General features: G+C 39.9%; 1 protein-coding gene across 1 annotated transcript in view; it reads left to right on the top strand.

Moving 5' to 3' along the window:
* The window catches only part of TENT5A (terminal nucleotidyltransferase 5A), a 226,297-nt gene that overhangs the window by 8,735 nt on the left and 191,393 nt on the right, over positions 1–26,169 (top strand). The window contains exon 3 of the transcript XR_015132643.1: positions 1,913–2,023. The gene's annotated coding sequence lies outside the window, so the exon portion shown is untranslated. The remainder of the gene's footprint in view (positions 1–1,912; positions 2,024–26,169) is intronic.

Here is a 26,169-nt window from a genome sequence, read left to right as displayed (position 1 = left end):
GCAAAAAAAATAAATTTCCCATGCAGAATTCCAAATAATCCGTGTAGATACTGCTTACTCCAGGAGGTAGAGCTTAACTCCCAGCCTGTTAAGCATGAGCTGGGTGCGATGACTTATTTCTAAAGTGCATTGTATGGAAAAAAGTGAATAAAGAATACTTTTACCACTGGAGAGACCGGACAGACCTTCTAAGCCGGGTGATCATGGTCCCCATCATTAGTGATAAATCATGACGATAACAAACACCTTTGGTTATGAGATGGTGAAAATGGTACTTTACCTCCACAATCTTCCTCTCCAAAGCTGTAATGTCTAATTGTGACAAATTTGAATTGAGGGGTATACTATAAAGTATCAGACTAGTATTCCTTAAATCATCAAAACATAGAAAAATCTGAAAACTGCTACAGGGAAGAGGAGCCTAAGGAGACATGACAACTGATTGTCCTCTGGTGTCTTGGATGGGATCTGGGAAAGAAAATGACGTGAGGTAAAATCTCAGGGAATCTGAATAAAGTGCCGTGTTATTGAAATAATATTTCCATCTCAGTTCATTAGTTAATGACAAATGTCCCATGCTACTGTAGGACATTACTGGTGGGGAAAGTGGATTTAGGGTATATGGAAATTCTCTGTACTCTCTTCACAATTTTTCTTTAAACATAAAACTATTCTCAAATAAAGTGTTTACTGAAAAATGAAGACTGATCCTTCTTTGCTATTTCTAGGGAAGTGAATCTATTTGTAGAAACAGTAATGCATAGTGAGTTTAATTTTTTAATGTCTACCATACTTAAGTGTTGGAGAAGGCAATGGCATCCCACTCCAGTACTCTTGCCTGGAAAATCCCGTGGACGGAGGAGCCTGGTAGGCTGCAGTCCATGGGGTCGCTAAGTGGGACACGACTGAGCGACTTCACTTTCACTTTTCGCTTTCATGCCTTGGAGAAGGAAATGGCAACCCACTCCAGGGTTCTTGCCTGGAGAATCCTAGGGATAGGGGAGCCTGATGGGTTTCTGTCTATGGGGTCTCACAGAGTCGGATATGACTGAAGTGACTTAGCAGCAGCATACTTAAGTGTTAGGAGAGCATATGAAGGAATGGAAATAAAATGTGTTTTATTCACACACATCATAAAAATTGTATCTACAAGTTTTGAAGAAAAGGAAGTGGATTGAAGAGAGTTGAGTTATAGGCAAGTCTTTTTCTGTAGAACAGCAGGAAGAATTTATATTACCTTAGAGCGTTAAGGCAAGGGAACACTAACTGTAACTACAAACCATTATGTAGATATTTTTAAATATGGAGACTAAAATGAGCAGGGAATGAAAATTTCACCACCCTAATATACAGAAAACCCGGGGAAGTTGTTTAGAAACTCTTTGCAAGGGAGTAAATGATTTTTTCTAAATGCTAGGGGATGCTAATAGTTGGTGGAGTGTTGAAATGAATTATTATTTAATATAAATAACCACTTTCACCATTTACCTGCTTACCTAAGCTCTTTCAGCAGATCAGGTTTTCTTAAAGTGAAGGGACAGCTGTTCTTATATTTACTTTCTTAGCTCAATCACTGGCATTAAAAATCGTTGAAAAATGCTGTTTTCAAAAATAGATGCCCTTAGTAATTTTTAAAAGCAGCCATTCCAGCGTTGCAGTTTATGAAGTTAGGACGAGGCCTGTGCTTTCTGCCGAGGGACATGGAGCGCCCCAACAGCAGGAATTTATGAGTGTGGGGCTAAGTTATTTCTAACCTCCATAATGGAAAGTTCCCTTCAGAATCCCCTTCAGAAACTATTGATTTTCCAGCACAGTGTGTACTTATCAGTAATGCCAAGATTTTGTGGCATCATCTGGCCATGTCATTAGAAAACGGCTGAAACCCTATTCTTTCTATTTTTTCTTCTTCTAGCAAAATTCAACATAAGGAGCTACACTAGGCACTATGGATATCGCCATCCTATGCACTAATTCTGAATTGCATAAGGTCTGGAGTATCTTCCTATAGACCTCTTCAAATAAGGTAAAGACGATCATGCTTCATATGTTCTTGATTTTAATAGGGAATGTAAAGAAGTATTAAAATATCTGCATTTTGGAGTCTGATTGTCAGAGAAGAGAAACAAATTCAGTCAAGTTCAAGGCCTAATGTCTGAATTAGAGTTGCCAGATTTTGTAAATAAAAATACACAATGCCCAGTTAAATTTGAAATTCAGAGATGCCATGATTGTTTTAAAAGGGTAAGTTTGTCCCATGCAATATTTTGGACATACTTATACTAAAAATTATCTGTATTTATCTGAGATGCAAATTGAATTGGGAGTCCTGCATTTTAACAGGCAAGCCTAAAACCTAGCTTGGCTGAAAACGTTTCCTAGTATACAGCTAGAGTCCAGAACACTTTATAACTTGTTAATATCTAACTTCAGGTACCATGAAATGCTGTATTCACAGAGAGCAGCCCTGTGGCAGCAAACCCTTTGAAACATGGTTCATTCATTAAATATTTGCTGAATGCTTTTTACGTGTTCAGCCTTGTGTTAGACTCTGAGACCCAAAAGAAGGGGAAGGCCTGGTCCATTGACCTTTAGAAGCTTGGTTCCACTTACAAGCAGAACTTAGTTGCTGAAATTTAATTTTTCAGCTACCCTGGGGTTAATTACTCATGAGGCTTAGCTCTGCATGGGGTACTATAAAGAGCCCTGTAGACTAATGGGGAATCTGGATGAGGGTAATAGCCCTTGAAATGTGCCTTCCTGGGCGCTTTCAGGAGCAGATCTCCCCACAGGTAGCCCCCTGTGTGGACAGGCACTGGCCATTTGCTCGTTTGGCAGGAAGGATAAAGATAGATATTTTGCAGTTTCTGCTGAGGGAAGCAAAAATTCCCCCCCCCCACCCCCGCCGAGCTGCTGGACGTTTGCATTCTCTTTTTCAAAACCACTGCAAAAATCTTTAGGGCTTAACTAGAATGCACCTTGAAATTTTATTGCCCTATAATTCTGTTTGCTGCAGCACATTAAAATTCCCTTGAATGTTTCTTATGTAACCACTTCTGGTTAACTGTCATCTTGAAGTTATTACAACTTAGTCTTTGCTGCTTTTTTTTTTTTCCGTTTTTCCCAGAGCTGTGAAAGTTCTTTTCTCAGAGGCTTCAAATGCACCAGGCACCCCAGACCTTACCCGGTCCCAGTTTGTGTGGAGCTGGGTGTGTTGTCAGTCTGGGTATTTGTTTTGTCAGGGTAGAGATCTTATTTAAGGAGCATTTTTTAAACTGTCATTGGTGACTTATGTTCTCCTCCGGCCTGCACTGAGTAGGACAAATCCACAGCTTTCACCATCATCCAAACAGTTAATAAATACTTTCTTATGCCCTTGGCTTGATACTCTGTGAAGAATTACAAGGATTATTTGAAGCTGGCTCCTTCTCACTTGTGGTCTTAATTGAAAAGTGAAACAGGGATATGCACAAACAAATAAAACATGAAACTGCAGTGAAATTAAGAAATTTGCCAGAATAATGAGTGGCCAAGCTCGTTCCCTCTTTAGAGCATCTGCTGTTTGTTCCAGCTCCACAGAAAGTTCTTTCTCCAGATTTTTGTATCTCTTGTGCCCTCACTTTATTATTATTATCATTATTACCATCATCAGTTATTGTTATTGAAATATTACTTTCTCAGAGAGATTCTCCTATTTAGAGTTTCCCTCCAGCATTTTTACCAAGTTACTCTAAGCCTTTATCCTAATTTTAGATGCATATTATCAGTATATCTGTCCCTACCTGAAATTATATTATAAATGCATTTATTTCTTAATTTATGACTTATTTATCACCATAGAATTAAGTTCCATAAAGGCACTAACTTTATCTAATTTGCCACCATGTTCTTAAAGTCCAAAAGAACAGCTGCTATGTAGGAAGTGCTTGCTATATTTTGGTGGGTGAATGAATGAATGAATCCCATTTGGCTCAGGATGAGAGGTGTGGCAGAATATCTATTTGGGAGGGTGTTAAAAAAGATATAAGAAGAGTGAAGAGTAACGGAATCCTTTTAAAATAATAATGGGATCTCAGAGAATGTGTCTGATCATGGAAAGGGCCCAGAAGAGACCCAGGTGGAGAAATTCCAGTCTTGAGGCAAGAATGGAGCCCCAGACAATAGAAGAGAGATGAACTCTTCTCTCTTAGAAGAAGAGAAGTGGTGTTTGGGGCAGGAGTCTTCATGCCTCTTCTTGGTTCCTGAGCTCGAGTAGCTGAGAATAGTGGGCCAGTTTGTACAGGTAGCCTTTGTGTGGCCTGGTGCTCAGAACAAGGGTGATGGATAGTTCATCTTCTAGTGCCCACAGGTGTGTTCTATCTGTTCCAAACGAGACCTCACCTGGCAGCCTGTTAAACTGAGGACTTCAGTTGCCCTGCGCAGTGACTAGAGTCTCTTATTCATCACCTGCTCCATCTCTTAGAACCAAGGAATCCCTGAGAGAAGTTTTCTGGCAGAGTACAGAGACTGAGGTGTGTCTCCTATTTTAAGTTAAGGGTAGGGGCTGTTCGGGAGGAATTTACTTTGCTATTTGAAGGCAGATATATAAAGGACAGTTTGTTCATCAGCCCTTTCAGCTGATGAGACGGTTGGCGTTTCCACTGGCATCCTATCTGGTCAAACCTCATGGAACAAACAGTCCTGTCCTGGGCATTATACCTGCCGTGACTATTTGCTGTTGATGTTTCAGGAGTGTCCCAGTTGCAGAATGCTGTAGTGCCTGTTCTGGTGTTGCGTGTGTGTGTGTGGTCAGTTGCTCAGTCATGTCTGAATCTTTGTGACTCTGTGGATTGTAGCCCTCCCGGCTCCTCTGTCCATGGGATTCCCCAGGCAAAAATACTGGAGTGGGTTGCCATTTCCTCCTCCAGGGGATCTTCCTGACCCAAGGATCAAAGTTTTGTCTCTTGTGTCTTCTGCATTGCAGGCGGGTTCTTTACTGCTGAGACACCAGGGATTCCCATGCTGTGGTGCTGGCTAATGGTCACAATTAGATGCTGTTTAGATGCTGTTCTATAAGTGCCAAAGAAATTGAATCCCCGACTTCAAGAAATCATTCAAAAATTAGTTTCAGACTTTCATTATTGCCACTTGTATTTATGCAAACTAACTTGAACTTTCTGGATATTGTCCTAAGTCCAAAACCACTTAAGCCATGGTGATTCTCATCAGAAGGGATGTCAGGAGGGAAACTGGTTGAGATAAGCGAAACAAGCATGATACTTTTCATAAATAGTACTGAGCATTTCGGGCTTCTCCAGTGGCTCAGCAGTAAAGAATCTGCCTGCAATGTAGGAGATGCAGGTTTGATCCCCGAGTCAGAAAGAGCCCCTGGAGGAGGGCATGGCAACCCACACCAGTATTCTTGCCTGGAGAATATTATGGGCAGAGAAGCCTGGCAGGCTACAGTCCCTACGGTCGCAAAGAGTCGGGCTCAACTGAAGTGATTGAGCATGTGCGCACACACTGAGCATTTCATGTACAGCTCCATTGTAAAGCAGGTATGTGTGGGGCTTCTGAATCAACTCAAGGTTCTGAGAGTCAGCAGGGGAGATAAAAGATGGGTATGTAAAGAGAGAGTTTTTCCTTATTTCCATGAAAGGACAGTAGTTGACAGTATGTGCTTACCAGAATTCTTACTCCGCAGGAAGTCTTTCTTCCCTGGGCCTGTATCATGTGGTCTTTCCAGGCCACCTGAAGGGAGGACCTGATGTTTGCTGAGTTCTTCCTCTGGGTCAGGATGCTTAGCACTTGATGTACACTGTTCATCATCTTGTTAACAGCTAGTAGCGCCATTCTTTCCCCCACTTTACTGAGCAGGAAATGGAATTTAGGAGGGATAGAGTTCTAGCTCTCCAGCTGCTACTGCTGCTGCTGCTGCTAAGTCACTTCATTCGTGTCCAACTCTGTATGACCCCATAGGTGGCAGCCCACCAGGCTCCCCCGTCCCTGGGATTCTCCAGGCAAGAACATTGGAGTGGGTTGCCATTTCCTTCTCCAATGCATGAAAGTGAAAAGTGAAAGTGAAGTCGGTCAGTCGTGTCCGACTCTTAGAGACCCCATGGACTGTAGCCCACCAGGCTCCTCCGTCCATGGGATTCTCCAGGCAAGAGTACTGGAGTAGGGTGCCATCGCCTTCTCCAGCTCTCCAGCTCTCCAGCTGGATGGGGGTTAAAAAAAAAAAAAGGGAGGATTCCAGGGTGAGTCTTGAACTTCACCGTTCTTTGCTATGTCCTAACCTCTCCACCCCCTCCCACGCCTCACCCCTGGCTGTGGATGGTCAGTGCTGCTTTCTCTCCATCCTCTGAACTTAAGAGCAGAAGAGAGGCTACACAGCTCAGCCCAAAGGAGGTAGTGTGAACCCTAAGACAAAGAGTGGTTCTATGATTCAAGTCCCCAAGGCAGGCTTTACAGACAGTGTATGATATCAGTAGTGTGCATTTGATTTGATAAAATAATTATATTTTACATTTAATCACCAAAGTAATCCTGAGGATTAGATTAAAAGGATATTATGATCATCTCACTTTTAAGGTTAAAAAAAAAAAAATGAGACTTAAGGAGACAGAGCTTGTGATAAGACATAAAGGCCTTTAGAATTTGTTCAGTGTTCAGAGGGAGATTCTATTTCTGTCTGAGACACACAAGGCAAATTGGTATCCAGGTCCTTCTACATCCCCTCTATCAACCATCTATCCAGATGGCAGGTGCATCATAGCAATACAGCAGGTAAAAGGTCCAGGAAGAGTATCTGAGCTTTTCTTACATGATGAGATCACATAAATTGCCTATTGTGAGTGGATTACCTGACAAAAATTAAGCGTAATTTAAATTTTTAGTGGGCACTCAGAATTCAGTAAGCAACTTCAATGCTGTCAAAGCTGTTTTCTGTATGTCCTATTACAGAGAATGAGGCACTTAATCTTTAAAAAGTGATCAATTAGTCTGACTTACGTCACATCTTACTGACAATGCCTGCTACCAGCTGGCTGCTTCTGAATCTGTTTTTCTTCTTCTTCTTATTTGGGAGAAAATGTTTGAAAGGAAAGGTAAAGAAAGTCTGAATACATTTCTATAACTCTTGAAATGTTCATTAGTCTTCTTGTGCTGAAGGCTGATCACACCTGTTTACTTCTGCCGCCTGAAAGTTTCCTTAGCTTTTTTCTCCTAGCCTGCAATGTCTGCTTAATGATGTCACAAACCTTTCTCAATACACAATGTCAACAAGATTCTTTGTCGCTTGGTAGATAGTTGAGGGTGATTGGGAGTGGAGGGCAAGGCCAGGGCTGAGGGCCTGGATTCTAGTCCTGTACCAGCACCAGTTGAAGTGTTTCTAAGATGGTGCTTAAGGAAACCCATTCATGTGATTTTCATTTAGTCAGCCTTGAGTGATGCAAGAGCATCTGCAATTTTTTTAAAATGGTATTTATTTAGTTTTGGCTGTGCTGGGTCTTGTTTGCGGCGAGCAGGCTTTTTTCTCGAGTTGCAGCGAGCAGGGGGTTACTCTCTAGTTGCCGTGCACAGGCTTCTCACTGCGGTGCCTTCTCTGGTTGCAGAGCACAGGCTCTAGGCTGTGCAGGCGTCAGCAGTAGCACAGGCTACACTAAAGTGCAGGTTCAGTAGGCCCTCTGTCTCCACTTCGGTCAGCCTTTTCCGAGATTTTGTAAGTACCCTCTTTCTGCATTTAAACTTTTGGTGAGCCATCTAGAGCAGTTTCTCTTTCCTGTAATGCAACCAGAAACACTCATTGCAAAGTAGGCTTTGTGGGAGCCTGATGCATGGAGCCTCATGCTCTGATCTTAGTATCCATCCATCATTAGCCTGGGAGTGGGAAGGGCCAGCCCTGCCCCAAGGCTGCAGGGCTGCAAGGGCACAAAATACAGTGCCAAACTTTCAAGCTTGAAATCTGGTCCCACCGCTTACAACTTTTTTAACTTTAAACAAGGTAACCCCTTTGGATTTTTGTTTCCTTACTGTAAAAAGAGACTGTGTGCTGTGTGCTAAGTCGCTTCGGTCCTGTCCGACTCTTTATGACCCTATGGACTGTAGCCTGCCAGGCTCCTCTGTCCATGGGATTCTCTAGGCGGGAATACTGGAGTGGGTTGCCATGTTCTCTTCCAGGGGATCTTCCTGATCCAGGCACTGAACCTGCATCTCTTACATCTTCTGCTTTGGTGGTCGGGTTCTTTACCACTAGCGCCACCTGAGCAACCCAAAAAATGGACTAGTAGATGGCTCAGACTGTAAAGAATCTGCCTGCAGGGTGGGAGACCTGGGTTTGATCTCTGGGTTGGGAAGATGCCCTGGCAACCCACACCAGTATTCTTGCCTGGAGAATCCCCATGGACAGAGGAGCCTGGCAGGTTACAGTCCATGGGCTCGCAGAGTCAGACATGACTGAATGACTAAGCACAGCACCATAAGTAATTCTAAGTGACTTAGGTCATTGCTATACAGATATAATTAGGTGGGTATAGCATTGCTTTTAACAGCTGTGCTTATGCTTAGTCTCTCAGTCATGTCTGACTCTTTGCGACCCCATGGACTGTAGCTCACCAGGCTCCTCTGTCCATGGGGATTCTCTAGGCAAGAATACTGGAGTGGGTTACCATACCCAGTATGTTTTAAATCTGAAGGTTTTAAGCACTGGAGCTTCCCAGGTAGCTCAAGCGGTCAAGAATTTGCCTGCCCATGCAGGAGCGGCAGGAGAGACAGGATTGATCCCTGGGTCAGGAAGATCCCCTGGAGGAGGAAATGGCAACTCACTCCAATATTCTTGCCTGGAGAATCCCATGGACAGAGGAGCCTGGTGGGCTACAGTCCACGGGGTCGCAACAGAGTCAGGCACAGCTGAAGCGACTGGGCAGGCACATGCTTCAAGTAACATGTGTTGTACCTCGTCACCAAGACTAGACTGAACCTGCCCAAAGGGTTCCAGACACTGGGAGCTGTTTGCTCACCACTGCACCCCCTCTTGCTAACAGAGCTTGATGAATGTTTATGAAATGGATAAATAGATACCAGGCAGCTTATATGCAGACTATGAGTTGCAGGTGAGGAAGTAAGAATAGACCAATGTTCGGTTTCACTCATGAGTGGCCAACACTCTGCTCTCTGGGGTGGGTGGAAAGTGTTTAAGGGACTCATTGATTAACTCCTGCCCCCTTTTGGTTGGTGACCTAATCAAGTGTTTGGGAGTTGTCAGTGCATTTTCTCCAGTAAATGTTTGAAGCACTCAATATATACTTTTCTTACCAAATCTTATTGATGCCATGAAGATCTGGTTGTTAGGAACCTGTGGCAGATGTATGAATATTATCTGGTTTTCTCACTTGTCTGTCTTGTAAAGTAGCGGAGGGTCACAGTTACCCATGTATTAGGGTCTCCCCTGGACTTTGTTATAAGTACCTACTTTTCTTGTATGTCCCTATTTCTAACCAGCTCTGTGGGTGATTCTGAGGCACAAAGAAGTGTGAGAACCACTGGCCTGGTGGCTGTACACATTTTGCCTCCTAAGAAAATGTTTTTGCATGACCGTCTTGCATGTTACACTTGTGTAACAAACAACATATTATATATATTTTTAATTTGCATTACATGAGAGCATTTAATTTGCATTACACAAGAACATTAAATGAGCATTAAATGTGCATTAATTTGCATTATACGAGAGCGTTAAAGGAGTATAAATGTGCTGTATGACTCCCAGTTTACAAAAGAGGAAAATGATGAAGTCCATCTTCTTTCTCTAAAATACACTGGTATTTCTGTTGTGCATCTTGTGCATGTAGTTTTGGTACAGCCTTTGTCATTAATTAGTTTTGTTATTTGCTTCTCTACACATCAGCTGCTCCACTTACAAATAACTTGAAGGTGGTCTGGAGTGAAGCAGTGGGGAAAGGGGAGCCTGAGATTAGATGGGGAATGGGCTAGTTTTTTAATTGTTCTTGACTGAAAGAATACCATTGACAGGCAGGACACAGCTTTTTGACTCATTTCTCAAGTTAAAAAAAATGCAAATTCTTCCTTTTTCTATGACAACAAGAACAACAAAAACCTATGTCAACCGATGGTTGACATTTATTGAGCACTCATTTCAGGACAGCTGTGGTGCTGAGAGCTTTACATTCTTTGTTGACTCCTCATAACAACCTCATGAGTCAGACATCATCATTGGTGCTGTTTGCAGAAGTTGAAACTGATGCTTAAAGAAGCTCAGTAGTTGCCTAAAGATACAGTCTAAGTGGGAGAGCAGTGGGCTCTCTCCAGAGGATTTAACCACCAAGGTGGTTTGTAAGGCCCTGATCCTTGACCAAAGCAGGATGCCTCCAGGAGGCGTCACTGAGTACAAGCAACTGGGTGAATCTCATTATGGGGCTTCCTGGGACCTATGTAGGGCTTCCCTGGTGGCTCAGATGGTCAGGAGTCTACTCGCACTTCAGGAGATCCAGGTTCAGTCACTGGGTTGAAAAGATCCCCTGGAGAAGGAAATGGCAACCCACTCCAGTACTCTTGCCTAGAAAATCCCGTGGACGGAGGAGCCTGGAAGGCTACAGTCCATGGGGTGGCAAAGAGTTGGACACGACTAAGCGACTTCACTTTCTTTGGGGCCTATGTGAATTTATTAAGAAGAGAAAGGCTTCATGAATTGCTGTATTTTAACTGATATTTTAGGCAAATTTCTTGCATAGCTGAGACCAGAATTGAGAGAATTTTACCTAAAATTTCCAAATCTTCCTTCTATTCCAAAAGTCCCCATAGTTTCCTAAATGAAAGGAAAAAAAAAAAAAGGTTAAGTAAATAACATACTTCCTCAAACTTTAGCCTTTTTAATCTGTTCCTGACTAGTAGGCTGTCTAATCACCCGGAACTTTAGAGCTATTATCTAAACAATCCACATTCTGACTCCAGTAGTTTTCAAAGTTGGGAGAGTATGATAACCTTTTGATTCAGGAAGGAAATCTTAGAATTTCTATTTTTAACTGATCCTTCAGAAAGTTTATTTTCACACATAAGACATAATGTAGTCATATGTATGTTAAATCAATGACTAAATAAACAAATGTTTATTATGTGTATTCAAAAATGTTGGAGACAACCAATTTAGTCATTATTCTTTTCTATTTTTTTAATTTTTTATTTTATATTGGAGTATCAGGTGTGACTGAGCAACTAATGCACACATACATAGTTGATTTACAATATTGTGTTAGTTTCAGGTATACAGCAAAGTGATCCCATTATACATATAATATATATCTATTCTTTTTCAGATTCTTTTCCCATTGATTATTATAGACTATTGAATAGAATTCCCTGTGCTATACAGTAGGTCCTTGTTGATTATCTATTTTATATATAGTAGGGTCTGTATGTCGATTCGAAACTCCTAATTTATCCCCTACCCCCACCACCTTTCCTCTGCATGAAGCTGGTTTTCTCTGTGGATAGAAGTACAGTCTGTGTTCCACTTATCTATTGCTAGCTAACAAACTACCCCCCAAACTGGTAGTTTAAAATGATATTAATATTTACATTTCTCACAAAGCTGATGTTTGGGCAGGGCTCAGTGGTACCGGCTTGTGTCTGCTCCATCAGGATGGCTTGCAAGCTGGGCTGGAGGCTGTGCACTTACAGGCCTGGCCACTGATACTGCCTGGGGTCTGAGAAGACTCAAACACTTGCAGACAAAAACAACTGGGGCTTCTTGGTTCCTCTCTGTTTTCCTCATTGGTCTCTCCATGTGACCTCTCCAGTGTGGCAACTTCAGCTTATCTGGACTTTTGACAGAGCCACTCATGGTGCCCACAGGGCGTGTCCCAAGGGAGAGAGCCGGGAGGGAGCCCAGTGACCTTTTCTAACCTAGCCTCTAAAGTCCTGAAGTCATCCAGGGTCACTTCTGCCACACTTTACTTTTTAGGAGTAACTTTTGGGAATCAGACTTCATTTTTTGATGAGCGGAGTGTCAAAAGCTTTATAAACTTCTACACTTTCCTTAACTTGATGAGGATGGTGAAAGACCAGTAAGGGGAATGGATATCATCTAATGAAATCTGGACATTAAACTGCAGCCTGGATGTGAACCAGAGGGGCTGAGTTGAGTGGATTCCAGACTGAGTGGATTCAACCCACCTGTCCCGGTTGCCTTCCTGCATCTCTACCTCAGCGCCCGCATAGGCCCTGGGAAACTCCACCAGGCTTCTAGCCTGGTCCAGAAGTATTTGAAAAGGCATTTGGAGGTGGGGATAGAAAAAAGATATCAAGAATAGACTAGATGACACCCCATGAAGGGGAAAGAATTCGGGATTCCATTTTTCTATTCAGGTAGGTCTGAGAGAAGGGGTTGAGGGTCCTCCCGCCAAACTGTTATGCATGTCAAAATGTCATCACTGATATGTGTGTTATTAAAAAAAAATGCATATTTCTTCCTTCAAAAGGTCATGTCAATCATAGGTATGTATGCCTATAAAAAATATGTATGTATGTGTGCCTGCTCAGTTGTGTCCAACTCTTTGCCACCCCATGGACTCCTCTGTCCACCCACCAGGATCCTCTGTCCATGGGATTTCCCAGACTGGAATACTGGAGTGGGTTGCCATTTCCTCTTTCAGGGATGCAATCTTTATGTCCTGTGTCTCTTGTTTTGGCAGGCAGATTCTTTACTACTGAAGCACCTGGGAAGCCAAAAAATTTGTATACTTTCTATCAAAAGGTTATTTCAGTAACAGATGTGTGTTCTAATGAAACTGTGTACTTTTGCTATAAGCATTTCCTATCTGCAGGTTAGTTGATATTACTGAAACAAAAGTATAGCCAATGAACACTTAAAGTCACTTTCTTTTCTGCTCTTCACAACCCTTCTTTTTTTTTTTCCTCCTATTATTAATGTCTTTTTTTTTTAATGTGGTATATCTGTTACAATTGATGAGTCAGTTTCAATACATTGTTTTTATACTTTGTATTGTCTTGACAAATGTATAATGATACGTAATGTAGTATCATACAAAAGTGTTATTGCCTTAAAAATGTCCTGTGTTCCATCTGTTCATGGCTTCATTACCCTCAAACCTCTGACAACCAGTGATCTTTTTGCCATCTCCATAATATTGCCTTTTCCAGAATGTCACATGTTTGGAATCATATGGCAGTAGCTTTTTTAGACTATCTTCATTCACTTATCTATATGCATTTAAGCTTATTCCATGTCTTGTCGTGGCTTGATAGCTCATTGCGTTTTATCACTGAATAATATTCTATTGTACACGTACACTGGTTTGGTTATTCATTCACCCATTTGTGAATCTTGGTTGCTTCCAATTTTTGGCAATTATGAATAAGCTACTATAAACATTTGTGGACAGGTTTTTCTATGGACATAAACTTTCAACTCATTTAGGTACATGCCAAGGAGTGCTATTGCTTGATTATATAAAAAGGGTATTTTCAGTTTTGTAAGAAACTGTCAAAATGTTTTCCAAAGTGGTTGTGCCATTTTGCATTCCCACCAGCAATGAATGAGAATTCCTATTTCTCAACATTCTCAACCAGCATTTGGTGTTCTCAGTGTTTTGGATTTCAGTCATTATAACAGTTGTATAGTGCTATTTCATTATTTTAATTGAAGTCCCCTAAGGATATATGATGTAAGTATATTTGTGTTTGCTTCTTTGCCACCTGTACATCTTCTTTGGTGAGGTTCCCAACACTTCTGATAAAATAAATTTATAACAAGTATTTGAGTAAAATCTCTTTTCTATAAATAATAAAACACTATAAAAGAATTCCTTCTTGATAACCTACTCCATTGAGGTGACTGAGGTTAAGTGCTTTGATTTGTGTAATTTTCATTTAATTCTTAATTTCTAAGAATATGTTTGTTCCTGAAATTATGCTAAATTCTGGGCTAAAGTCTAATAATGGCTTACTTTCACTTTGGATTAAGTAGCTTAAAAGAAGGCATAGAAGAATGAAGAAATTTGGAAGTTGTTCAAAGGAAAGTCTTAAAGATGATTAAAGAGTTGAGACATAAGACCCAAGAAAGTATAATTTATTGAGATTATTCAACTTTTTCTTGATGTTTGCTTATTAGATTTTTATTCACTTATTTTTTAATTAGAGGATAATTGGCTTACAATATTGTGTAGGTTTCTGCCATACATCAGCATGAATCAGCCATAGGTATACATATGTCACCTCCCTCTAGAACCTCCGTCCCACTGCCCACCCCATCTCATTTCTCTAGGTTGTCACAGAGTACTGGGTTTGAGCTCCCTGAATCATATAGCAAATTCCCACTGGCTATCTATTTTACATATGGTAATGTATATGTTTCAGTACTGCACTCTCAATTCATTCCACCCTCTCCTTCCCCCACTGTGTCCATAAGTCTGATCTCTATATCTGTATCTCCATTGCTGCCCTGCAAATAGGTTCATCATGTGAAGACTTAATTTGGGGGGAGGGGGGCTTCAAAATCACTGCAGATGGTGACTGCAGCCATTAAATTAAAAGATGCTTGTTCCTTGGAAGAAAAGTTATGAACAACCTAGATAGCATATTAAAAAGCAGAGACATTACTTTGCCAACAAAGGTCCATCTAGTCAAGCTATGGTTTTTCCAGTAGTCATGTATGGATGTGAGAGTTGGACTCTAAAGAAAGCTAAGCGCTGAAGAATTGATGCTTTTGAACTGTGGTATCGGAGAAGACTCTTGAGAGTCCCTTGGACTGCAAGGAGATCCAACCAGTGAATCCTAAAGGAAATCAGTCCTGAATATTCATTGGAAGGACTGATGTTGAAGCTGAAACTCCACTACTCTGGCCACCTAATGTGAAGAACTGACTCATTAGAAAAGACTCTGCTGCTGGAAAAGATTGAAGCAGGAGAAGGAGACAACAGAGGATGAGATGGTTAGATGGCATCACTGACTCAATGGACATGAGTTTGAGGAGGCGACAGGAGTTGGTGATAGACAGGAAAGCCTGGTGTGCTGCAGTCCATGGGGTTACAAAGAGTCAGACATGACTGAGCAACTGAACTGACTGACTGAACTGAAATAGGTTCATCAGTATGATCTTTCTAGTTTCCATATAATTTCTGACTTTTTAAACTCTTTATAATAGGCTCTAAGTTCATCTACCTCATTAGAACTGACTCAAATGTATTTCTTTTTATGGGTAGTATTGCACTGTATATATGTACAACTTCTTTATCCATTCATCTGTTGATGGATGCCTAGGTTGCTTCCATGTTATAACTATTGTAAATATTGCTGCAATGAGCATTGGGGTACATGTGTCTTTTTCAATTATGATTTCTTCATGGTATATGCCCAGTAGTTGGATTGTTGGGTCATGTGGTAGTTTTATTCCTGTTTTTTTAAGGAATAAATAAAAGGGATCCAGATTGAAAAAGTATTAATACTCTTACTGTTGCATATGGCATGATATTCTATGTAGAAAACCTTAAAGAAAGATGCAACCAGAAAATTGCTAGAGCTAATCAATGAATATAGTAAATTCATAGGATATAAAATTAATACACAGAAATCCCTAGCATTCCTATACACTGAAAAATCAGAAAGAGAAATTAAGAAAATAATCCCATTCACCATTGCAGCAAAAAGAATAAAATACCAAGGAATAATACTACCTAAAGATACAGAAGACCTGTATGCAAAAATTTATAAGACACTGATGAAAGAAATCAAAGGTGACACAAACAGATGGAGAGATATACCATGTTCTTGGAATGGAAGAATCAATACTATGAAAATTACTCTTCTGTCCAAAGCAATCTATTGATTCAGTGCAATCTTTATTAAACTATAAATGGTATTTTTCACAGAACTAGAACAAATAATGTCACAATTTGCATGAAAACACAAAATACCCTGAATGGCCAAAGCAATCTTGAGAAAGAAGAATGGAGCTTATCCATTCTTAACCAGAAAGCAACTTTCCTGACTTCAGGCTATACCACAAAGCTACAGTCGTCAAGACAGTATGGTACTGGCACAGAAACAGAAATATAGACCAATGGAACAAGATAGAAAGCTCAGAGATAAAATCCATGCACGTATGGGCAGTTTATCACTGATAAAGGAGGCAATAACATACAATGGAGAAAAGACAATGTCTTCAGTGAATGATGCTGGGAGAATTGGACAGCTATAATGTAAAACAATGAACTTAGAACACTTCCTAACATGATATACAAAGATAAACTTAAAATGGAGGAAAGACCTAACTGTAAGACCAGAAACTATAAATCTCTTAGAGGAAAACATAGGCAGAACACTCTTTGACATAAAGCACAGCAAGATTCTCTATTACCCACTTTCTAGATTAATGGAAATAAAAAATAAACAAATGAGACCTAATTAAACTCAAAAACTTTTATACAGCAAAGGAAACTATAACTAAGGTGAAAAGACAGAGTTGGGAGAAAATAATAGCAGGTGAAACAACTGATAAATGACTGATCTCCAAAATATATAAGCAGCTCATGCAGCTCAACACCAGATGGTCAATACTGAAATCAGATTTATTATATTCTTTGCAGCCGAAGATGGAGAAACTCTATACAATCAACAAAACAAGACTTAGATTTGACTGTGGCTCAGATCATGAGCTCCTAATTGCAAAATTCAGGCTTAAATTGAAGACAGTAGGGAAGCCACAGCGTCATTTAGGTATGGCCTAAATCAAATCCCTTATGATTATACAATGGAGGTAATGAAAAGATTCAAGGGATTAGATCTGGTAGACAGAGTGACTGAAGAACTATGGACAGAGGTTCGTAATGTTGTAGAGGAGGTGGTGACCAAAACTATCCCCAAGAAAAAGAAATGCAAGAAGTCAAAGTAGTTGTCTGAAGAGGTCTTATGAATGACTGAGAAGAGAAGCAAAAGGCAAAGGAGAAAGGGAAAGATATACACAACTGAATGCAGAATTCTGGAAAATAGCAAGGAGATAAGATAACCTTCTTAAGTGAATAATGCAAAGAAATAAAGGAAAACAATAGAATGGAAAAGACTATACATCTCTTCAAGAAAATTGCAAATAGCAAGGGAACATTTCATGCAAAATTGGGCACAATAAAGGACAGAAACAGCAAGAACCTAACAGAGTCAGAAGATACCAAGAAAGAGGTGGCAAGAATACACAGAAGAACTATACAAGAAAGGTCTTAATGACTTGGATAAACAAAATGGTGTGGTCATTCATCTAGAGCCAGATATCCTGGAGTGTGAAGTCAAGTGGGCATTACTACTAACAAAATTAGTGGAGGTGATGAAATTCCAGTGGAGCTATTTCAGATCCTAAAAGACGATGCTCTTAGAGTGTTTCACTCAATATGTCAGCATATTTGAAAAACTGAAGAGTGGCCACAGGACTGGAAAAGGTTAATTTTCATTCCAATCTCAAAGAAAATCAATGCCAAAGAATGTTCAAACTACTGTATAATTGCACTCATTTCACATGCTAGCAGGGTAATGCTCAAAATCCTTCCTTCAAGCTAGGCTTTAGCAGTATGTGAACAGAGAACTTCCAGATGTACAAGCTGGATTTAGAAAAGGCAAAGGAACCAAAGATCAAATTGCCAACATCTGTCGAATCATAGAAAAAGCAAGGGATTCCTAAAAACCCATCTACTTCTGCTTCATGACTACACTAAAGCCTTGACTATGAGGATCACAAGAAACTATAGAAAATTCTTAAAGAGATGGGAATACCAGCCCACCTCACCTGCCTCTTGAGAAATCTGTATGCAGGTGAGGAAGCAACAGTTAGAACCAGACATGGAATAATGAACTGGTTCAAAACTGGGAAAGGAGGACTACAAGGCTGTATATTGTCACCCTGCTTATTTAACTTCTATGCAGAGTCAGTTCAGTTCAGTCACTCAGTTGTGTCCGACTCTGTGACCCCATGGACTGCAGCACACCAGGCCTGCCTATCCCTCACCAACTCCTGGAGTTTACTCAAACTCATGTCCATCAAGTTGGTGATGCCATCCAACCATCTCATCCTCTGTTGTCCCCTTCTCATCCTGCCTTCAATCTTCCCCAGTATCAGGGTCTTTTCCAGTGACTCAGTTCTTTGCATCAGGTGGCCAAAGTATTGGAGTTTCAGCTTCAGCATCAGTCCTTCCAGTGAATATTCAGGACTGATTTCCTTTAGGATGGACTGGATCTCCTTGCAGTCCTAGGGACTCTCAAGAATCTCTCCAACACCACAGTTCAAAAGCATCATTTCTGTAGTGTTCAGCTTTCTTTATAGTCCAACTCTCACATCTGTACATGGCTACTAGAAAAACCATAGCTTGGACTGATGGCAAAGTAATGCAGGGTACATCATGCAAAATGCCAGACTGGATGAATCACTAGCTAAAATCAAGATTGCAGGGAGAAAATTCAGTCACCTCAGATATGCAGATGATACCACTCTAATGGCAGAAAGTGAAGAGGAACTGAAGAGCCTATTTATGAAGATGAAAGAGGAGAGGGAAAAAGCTGGTTTAAAACTCAACATTCAAAAAACTAAGATCATGGCATCTTGTTCCATCACTTCATGGCAAATAACTGGAAAAAAGTAGAAACAGTGGCAGATTTTATTTTCTTGTGCTCAAAAATCACTGTGGATTTTTTTAAAAATATAAATTTTCATTAAAAAGCAGAGATATCACTTTGCTGACAAAGGTCTGTATTTTCAAAACTTTTTTTTATTTTTATAATAGTCATGTACAAATATGTTTTTGACTATAAAGAAGGCTAAGCACCAAATAATTGATGCTTTTGAATTGTGGTGCTGGAGAAGACTCTTGAAAGTCCCTTGGACAGCATGTAGATCAAACCAGTCAACCCTAAAGGAAATCAACCCTGAATATTCATTGGAAGGACTGATGCTGAAGCTCAAGCTCCAGTACTTTGGCCACCTAATGCAAAGAGTTGACTCACTGGAAAAGACCTTGGTGCTGGGAAAGATTAAAGGCAGGAAGAGAAGAGGGCAACAGAGGATGAGATGGTTGGATGGTGTCACCGATTCAATGGACATGAATCTGAGCAAACTCTGGGAGATGATGAAGGACAGGGAAGCCTGGCTTGCTGCAGTCCATGGGGTCACAACGAGTTGGACATGACGTAATAACTGAACAACAACAGCATGCAGCTCAATACCAGAAAAAAAAAAAAAAACAACCCGATCAAAATGTGGCCGGAAAGCCTAAACAGACATTTCTCCAAAGAAGACATACAGGTGGCCAACAAACACATCAAAAGATGCTCAATATCTCTCATTATTAGAGAAATGTTATTCAAAACTGCCATGAGGTAATCTCTTCACATTGGTCAGAATGGCCATCATCAAAAAATCTTCAAACAATAAATGCTGGAGAGAGTGTGGAGTAAAGGGAACCCTCTTGCGTTTGTGGGAATATAAACTGCTACAGCCCCTCTGGAGAATGGTATAGAGATTATTCAACTTTGACAATCGGTGTTTGAAGGGAAGACTCACTCTGATTTATGCTGACCAGAACCCTCCCCTGTGGCTCACTCTATACACTAAACAATCACTATGCCAAATGATGCCATAATTGAAATTCTGAGTTAGTGAAAATGTCTGTAACGGTTTTGATTCTATTTCTGCCCTGTGCCACCAGGTTTAAACTTCACTAAATGTAATTTTAGTGCTTTCTAATACTTTGAATATGGGTAATCCATAGGACCCTTATTCTCAGACCAAGCCAGAAAACAGAGGTTTTTATTTATTTATTTATATTTTAACAGGAATTTTACATCCTGTTAAAATTCTTTAACAGGAAGGTGCCTTGCTGTTCATCTCCATCCTATTGAGTAGGGAGCTTAATTTTTGTTAGTTTTAGTGGAAAAAACAGTCTCAAAAAGTCAAATTTATAATTAATAATTACAAGCTAGTTGTTAAATAATTTTCTTTAGTCATGTTAATTGATTTTTCTCTCCCTAGAATGACAAATATGGTACCTTAAGATGCTGAAGATAGAAGTGCTATGTGTATTTCTTTGGAATCTACAATCTATGAATTTTCTCTTTTTTAAAAGTTGTTTTTTCATTGATCTTAAGGATTTTTCAGTATTCTACTATAGAATTAAAACTCCTGTGTGGTTTATATGCGTAAAAGACAAATTTAGTACTGTTCTGTTTGAAGAGAATTTGTTACATAATTATGTTTCCTAATTACTACATTAGGAAACATTCTCTTAGGGACTTTTTCCGGTAATTGATCAGTTCAGTATTTATTTTGATAAAGGTAACTGTTACATCAGTGCTTGACCTGTGTTGTGTAACACACATTTTTGCCCTAGATAAATTTTATCTCTGTTGTCAATGCATTGCACACAGAAAAGACCATAGACCCTCCTTTTCTTCTTGTAAATCAGTTCACTTTTGTGTATTTCTGATTGTATTTTTAAATTGATTCAACAGTGGGAGAAATTTTTAATTGGATTTTAAGACTATTCCATCTAACTATGGTAGAAAGGCATTTACGTATGGTATCTTGAGTTTATCTTGTAGGTCCAGATTTTGTAATTCTTAGAGTGTTACAGTCTGATAAATTTGATACCTTTACATCCCTCAGAATGCCCTACAAGTAGATGTAAGGGTTATTCTCAGTACAAATGTTGGATGTTTGTATTTGCTTCACTGGGATGCATTTAAAAGGAAATATACCAGTACCTAATGCAGGCACCTTAGCAGTTTATAAGCTACTATAAAAAAAATGTGGAGATTTCACAAACCATGAATACATACGTCATGTTCCTCGAATGCTTAGCTAAGAGTTTTTTTTTTTTTAGTTCACTATATAAAACTTGTTTCCTTTTATTTGTTTTCAGTTCCTTTTAAAATTATTTGGGTTGAATTCATTAATGATTAGTGTCCTCTTTTTTATAGACTGTCATGGTCATGGGGTATCCTAAGTTTGGTAAACATTTGAACTAGGATGCCAAGTAGAACAATTGGCATTGCCAGTCAACTGGAAGTCAATGGGAGATTCCTTTGATAGTGCTTCCGTAGGAACCTTCTTTCCTCCCGTCCTCAGTCCTGTGGAATTCAAGCCAGAAGGGTCCTCAACTGTCAGGAAGAAAAAGATCATAGCACCTGGGATGGGCATAGGTCACCCTTATGATTCCATGAAGCGCATTGCTCCATTTCAGGCTCTGCTTCCTTTGGGATGCATAATGAACTCAGTGACATTCTCTACCTGACTTTTGGCTGCAGACTTGTAAGATGAGAGCACGAAGGCTTTCTCTCTTAGGATAAAAGACTGATGGAAGTACAGGTTGCTTTGTGAAACCAATCTCAGTTGTAGGCTGAAGGTAGCTTATTTGTGAAATGTTAAAATTACATAGAATAACTTTTGCACTTTCCCTAGCTAATTATTATTTTTTTAAATGTCTGTCCTTTCTCTTTCCTGTTTCTTTTCGTTTTCCCTGAGTGTTGTTCTGGTTTTGTTTTTTTAAATAGACTGACCTTTTTGGTGATTGGAGTTGTTTGAGTTGAACTAGACCCTTTAAAATACTGGTAAATCCTCTCAAACAAAACAAAATTGTGTGTGTGTATGCACACACACAGAAAATCAAAATATGTAGAAAGAAAAATAAAGCTATTCTGTTATTCTTGGGCCTCAGAATTGTACTCATAAAAGCTTAAGGCAAAGTGAAGGATGAAATCCAGATGAAGTGGTGCTAATGGAACACTTGCTTTCTGCTTTAAGAATTTATTTGAAACATTACGAGTGCACTGAACTTAAAATTTGGTTCTAGGAAAGCTGTCATTGAATAAAGTTCTGCTTTGACATCTTTTTGCAAAATGAGGAATTCTTTCAGAGGGTAGGGATCATCTTTAATAGATCTCTTTACAGCTTAACCTATCTTTCTTTTAATCTCTTTGAGCATCAACTTTATAATCTATAAAGATAGAAATACTAATTTATCCCTGCGAGGGTGGTCTGGAAAATTAAAAGAAAATTAGTGTAAGCTTGCTTTTTGAGTAGTAAAAAGTCTGTATAAATGTTTAGAGGCTTGTGTTTCAGACTGGCACCTGTGATATATTAATTAGCCTTTAATATGTTACTATCACATTATTTAATTTTCACAAAGGGAATGTCAGAAAAATTGGTGTCTAGTACTGCCTTGTGGCTGAATTCCAGAGTGTGACTTTGTGAAGATCATTAACTCCTTAGAACATCAGTTTCTCATTCATCTATTCTTTCATTGTGTACTGAACGCCAGATAGTGAAAGGCAGAGGTGGAGCTCATGGAACTTGAGGTCCACCCCACACAGAATATATATATATATATATATATGTATGTATATATTATGGGCTTTCCTGGTGGCTCAGTTGGTAAAGAATCTGCCTGCAAATGCAGGAGACCACCTGCAGTGCAGACCTGGCTTCCATCCCTGGGTCAGGAAGATCCCCTGGAAAAGGAAGTGGTGACCCATACCAGTATTCTTACCTCGAAAATCCCATGGACAGAGAAGCCTGATGGGCTACAGTCCATGGGGTTGCAAAGTCGGACATGGCTTAGTGACTAGACCACCATAGGGGGTGTCAGAAGGTGGCAAGTAGTGGTCTGCAAAAAGCAAAGGGATGAGGAATGCAGAGAGTAGATTTTTGTTTTCCACTTTTATTGAAGGTAGCCAGAGAAAGGCCTCATTGAGCAGCTATCTTTTGAGGAGAGACCTAAAAATGACCAGAATAGGGGCAGGTAGGGATGAGTAGGTAGAGGAATGCAGATACCCCACAATAGAAGTGTGTCGTGGCAAGGAGGCCAATGTGGCTGCAGATAAGTCAGTGCAAGAATGAGCAGAAGATAAGGCCAGAGGTTGGAGAGAGGAGGACAGACAGCATAGGGCCTCATAGGCCATTTTCTGAGTGAGGAAAAGGAACACTAGAGGATTCTGTATGAGTTAGAGTTTAATAGGGTGTTTTGTCTGGAGAATATAAACACAGGGGTCAGGCTTTATCCTCTAAAATCTCTTGTAGTCTAGGTCCAAGATCCTATGATGCTGGATGGTTTCTCTCCCAATTCTCCCACTCTTATTCCAGGAAGAGTAAAAGCTTGTTCAAGCTCTTCTTGGCCCACTTGTGGGACCAGCTGTTTGGCAGACTCTAGGAGTTAGTTCTCCATCAATGTGGGTCAGTAGCATCAGTTGAACCTTCTCCTTCCCATGGCTTTCTAAAAATAATTTAAAAGAAGTTTTACTGTTTCAGAAGTACTAAAGAATTGATAAGATAAAAGTGTGTGTGTGTGTGTGTATCATGTCTTTTTGACCTCAGCACAAGTGAAAAGCCCAGGGCAAACCCGCTTATGAATATCTAGGAAGACTTCCTCCCAACTTTCCAATTCTTTACTGATCCTTGGAAGACTGCCCTCTGAGTGTTCATATGAGCCTCCTGCCTTACCAATAGGTAAAAGAATTTGTCTCAATGTGGTACAATCACAGGGGATTTCAGGGCCAGGAATATGCTATTTACTAAATTTCATAGGACTTATAAATTCTTTAAAAGCATTGAAAAAAGAAATTATAGTCTAGCACTAAAATTATTTGCCACCCTAGTTTGATCAATTTATTTTTGTATTTGAATTATTTAAATCCACAAATACAGTGTTATTTGAGCAATAAATATTTTATGTGTGTGATGACTTGGAGTACACCAAGCTTTTGGGAGGATAGCATCTAGTATGAAGTGAAGCAGCCATTGTTCTGTACATTCAAATGGTGGCTGATGATATTGATTCAAAAAAAAAAGAATAAGATAATCTTTCCTTTTCTTTTTAAACATTGTAATTCAATCAAAGCTTCCTTATTGAAATGTGAAATTTCTATATTTATCAAGTCCACTAAGTTGGGTAGAGAAATAGAAACAATACCTCAAATTCCCTTACGTTCTCTGAGAGACAGAGAGAGAAAATGAGAGAGGGAAACAGAGAGACAGAAAGACAGACAGACAGAGGAAGAGATCAGTGTTTTCTGCAGTGAATTTTTGTGCTTAGAAAAGAAAACATTAACCAAAAGTATCAATGTCATAAAAAAAGACGTGGGTGGAAGTTACCAAAGGGCATTTGGATTCTCTGTAAAAGGCCTTGAAATTCCCAAGAACTAAGTTTAATAAAGGAAAAATAATCTCATATTGAACTTCATTAAATTGATTTGGCGGATATTCACAGTGCAGCTTGCGCACATGTGTAAGATGGTTTCCCAGCATCACAATGGATTGAAAAGGACGTATACGTTGGTATTAAGGTGTAAGACACAGCAAAAGCTAATTGTGATAGAGCAAGAGGTTCTATTAGAAATGACATTGTTGGGATGGGGTGAAAGGTGGGAGGAAAGTTCAAGAGGGAGGCAGAAACCAACATATAGGCATACCTATGGCCAAGTCATGTTGATATATGGCAGAAACCAACACAATATTGTAAAGCAATTATCTTCCAATAAAAAATAAACACATTTAAAGTTTTTTAAAATGACATTGTTCATGAAATATGAGGGAGTACCATGGACCTCTGACTAAAAACAGACTGTCCTTAGGCTACTGTCTTGGAGAGATGAGGAATATGGGACTGCTATGTATTATAAACATATTCATAATATTATTTCCCAGGTTTACTTCTGAGTTGCTCACTTTGAGAAGTTGCTTATATATGATTAATAGGAAGATTATATATGAGTAATAGTAGTAATCATTACTACACATGGTTAATACTAACCAGACTATTGAGAAGAAACATGAGTAAAAGTGTTGATCAAGTAGTTGGCTTTCTTGATCCTTTATACATTTTTAATTTCCTTACACTCAGTCAATTAGTGATTTTGAAACTCTTTAGACAAGTGTTCTCTGATGCAAAATCACTTGCACAAAAAGTTAGGAGCTCCCAGAGTTCTGAGCCTGATTGGTGGATGTCATGTCCACAGCCATTGTGCCACCATCTATTACCAGCTCCCAGAGTTCTGAGCCTGATTGGTGGTCATCATGTCCACAGCCATTGTGCCACCATCTATTACTGGCTCCCAGAGTTCTGAGCCTGATTGGTGGATGTCATGTCCACAGCCATTGTGCCACCATCTATTACCAGCAAAGTCAGCAAGAGATCTAGCTGGCTTTGATTGAGAAGTTTTTAGGCGGATTGTCTTGGTTTTGAAAATCATCTCTTTTGATAACAATAGCAAGTATTAAGACTTACATAGTGCTGTGATATGCCAGACATTATTTGAATGCATTTAATCCTCACTTTGACCCTATCTGATGTGTATCAGTTAGCTTTCTACGTGTAAGAAACCACCTTAAAATACAGTGGCTTCAGCCATATCATTTAATATTACTAGTCTGTGTGTCATCTGGGTGGTTCTGATCTGGGCCAGACTAGTATGTCAACAAAGGTCCATATAGTCAAAGCTATGGCTTTTCCAGTAGTCATGTATGGAAATGAGAGTTTGACCATAAAGAAGGCTGAGTGCTGAAGAACTGATGCTTTTGAACTGTGATGTTGGAGAAGACTCTTGAGAGTCTCTTGGACTGCAAGGAGATCCAAACAGTCAATCCTAAAGGATACCAATCCTGAATATTCATTGGAAGGACTGATGCTGAAACTGAAGCTCCAATACTTTGGTCACCTGATGTGAAGAATTGATTCATTAGAAAAGACCCTGATGCTGGGAAAGATTGAAGGCAGGAGGAGAAGGGGACGACAGAGGATAAGATGGTTGGATGGCATCATCGACTTAATGGACATGAGTTTGAGCAAGCTCTAGGAAATGGTAAAGGACAGGGAATCCTCGTGTGCTGTAGTCCATGGGGATCACAAAGAATCGGACATGACTGAGTAACTGAACTCTACCAATAACAAGTATGTCTTCTGGCAGCTGGGGGTCAAGGAGGGAGTCATATCATCTCAGCTGAGCTCTGTTCTGGAGTCTCATTTGGGACCACTGGCCTGACCTACCAGGCCTAGTCCATGTGACTGCTCATCACTCAGTAGCATCCTGTTTACAAGGAGCATGCAGGGGCCTGGGACAGAGTGGAGGAGAGCAAGGTTCCTTGAGACCTTGTCTTGGAGCTGATCCAGTCTCACTTCTGGGGAATTATGT

The sequence above is a fragment of the Bos grunniens genome, chromosome 9 (genome assembly GCF_055505025.1).
Source record: "Bos grunniens cultivar Pamir isolate PY7600 chromosome 9, Bosgru_T2T1.0, whole genome shotgun sequence".
In the NCBI taxonomy this organism is placed as follows: Eukaryota; Metazoa; Chordata; class Mammalia; order Artiodactyla; family Bovidae; genus Bos; species Bos grunniens.
This window is presented reverse-complemented; position numbering and strand designations above follow the sequence as displayed.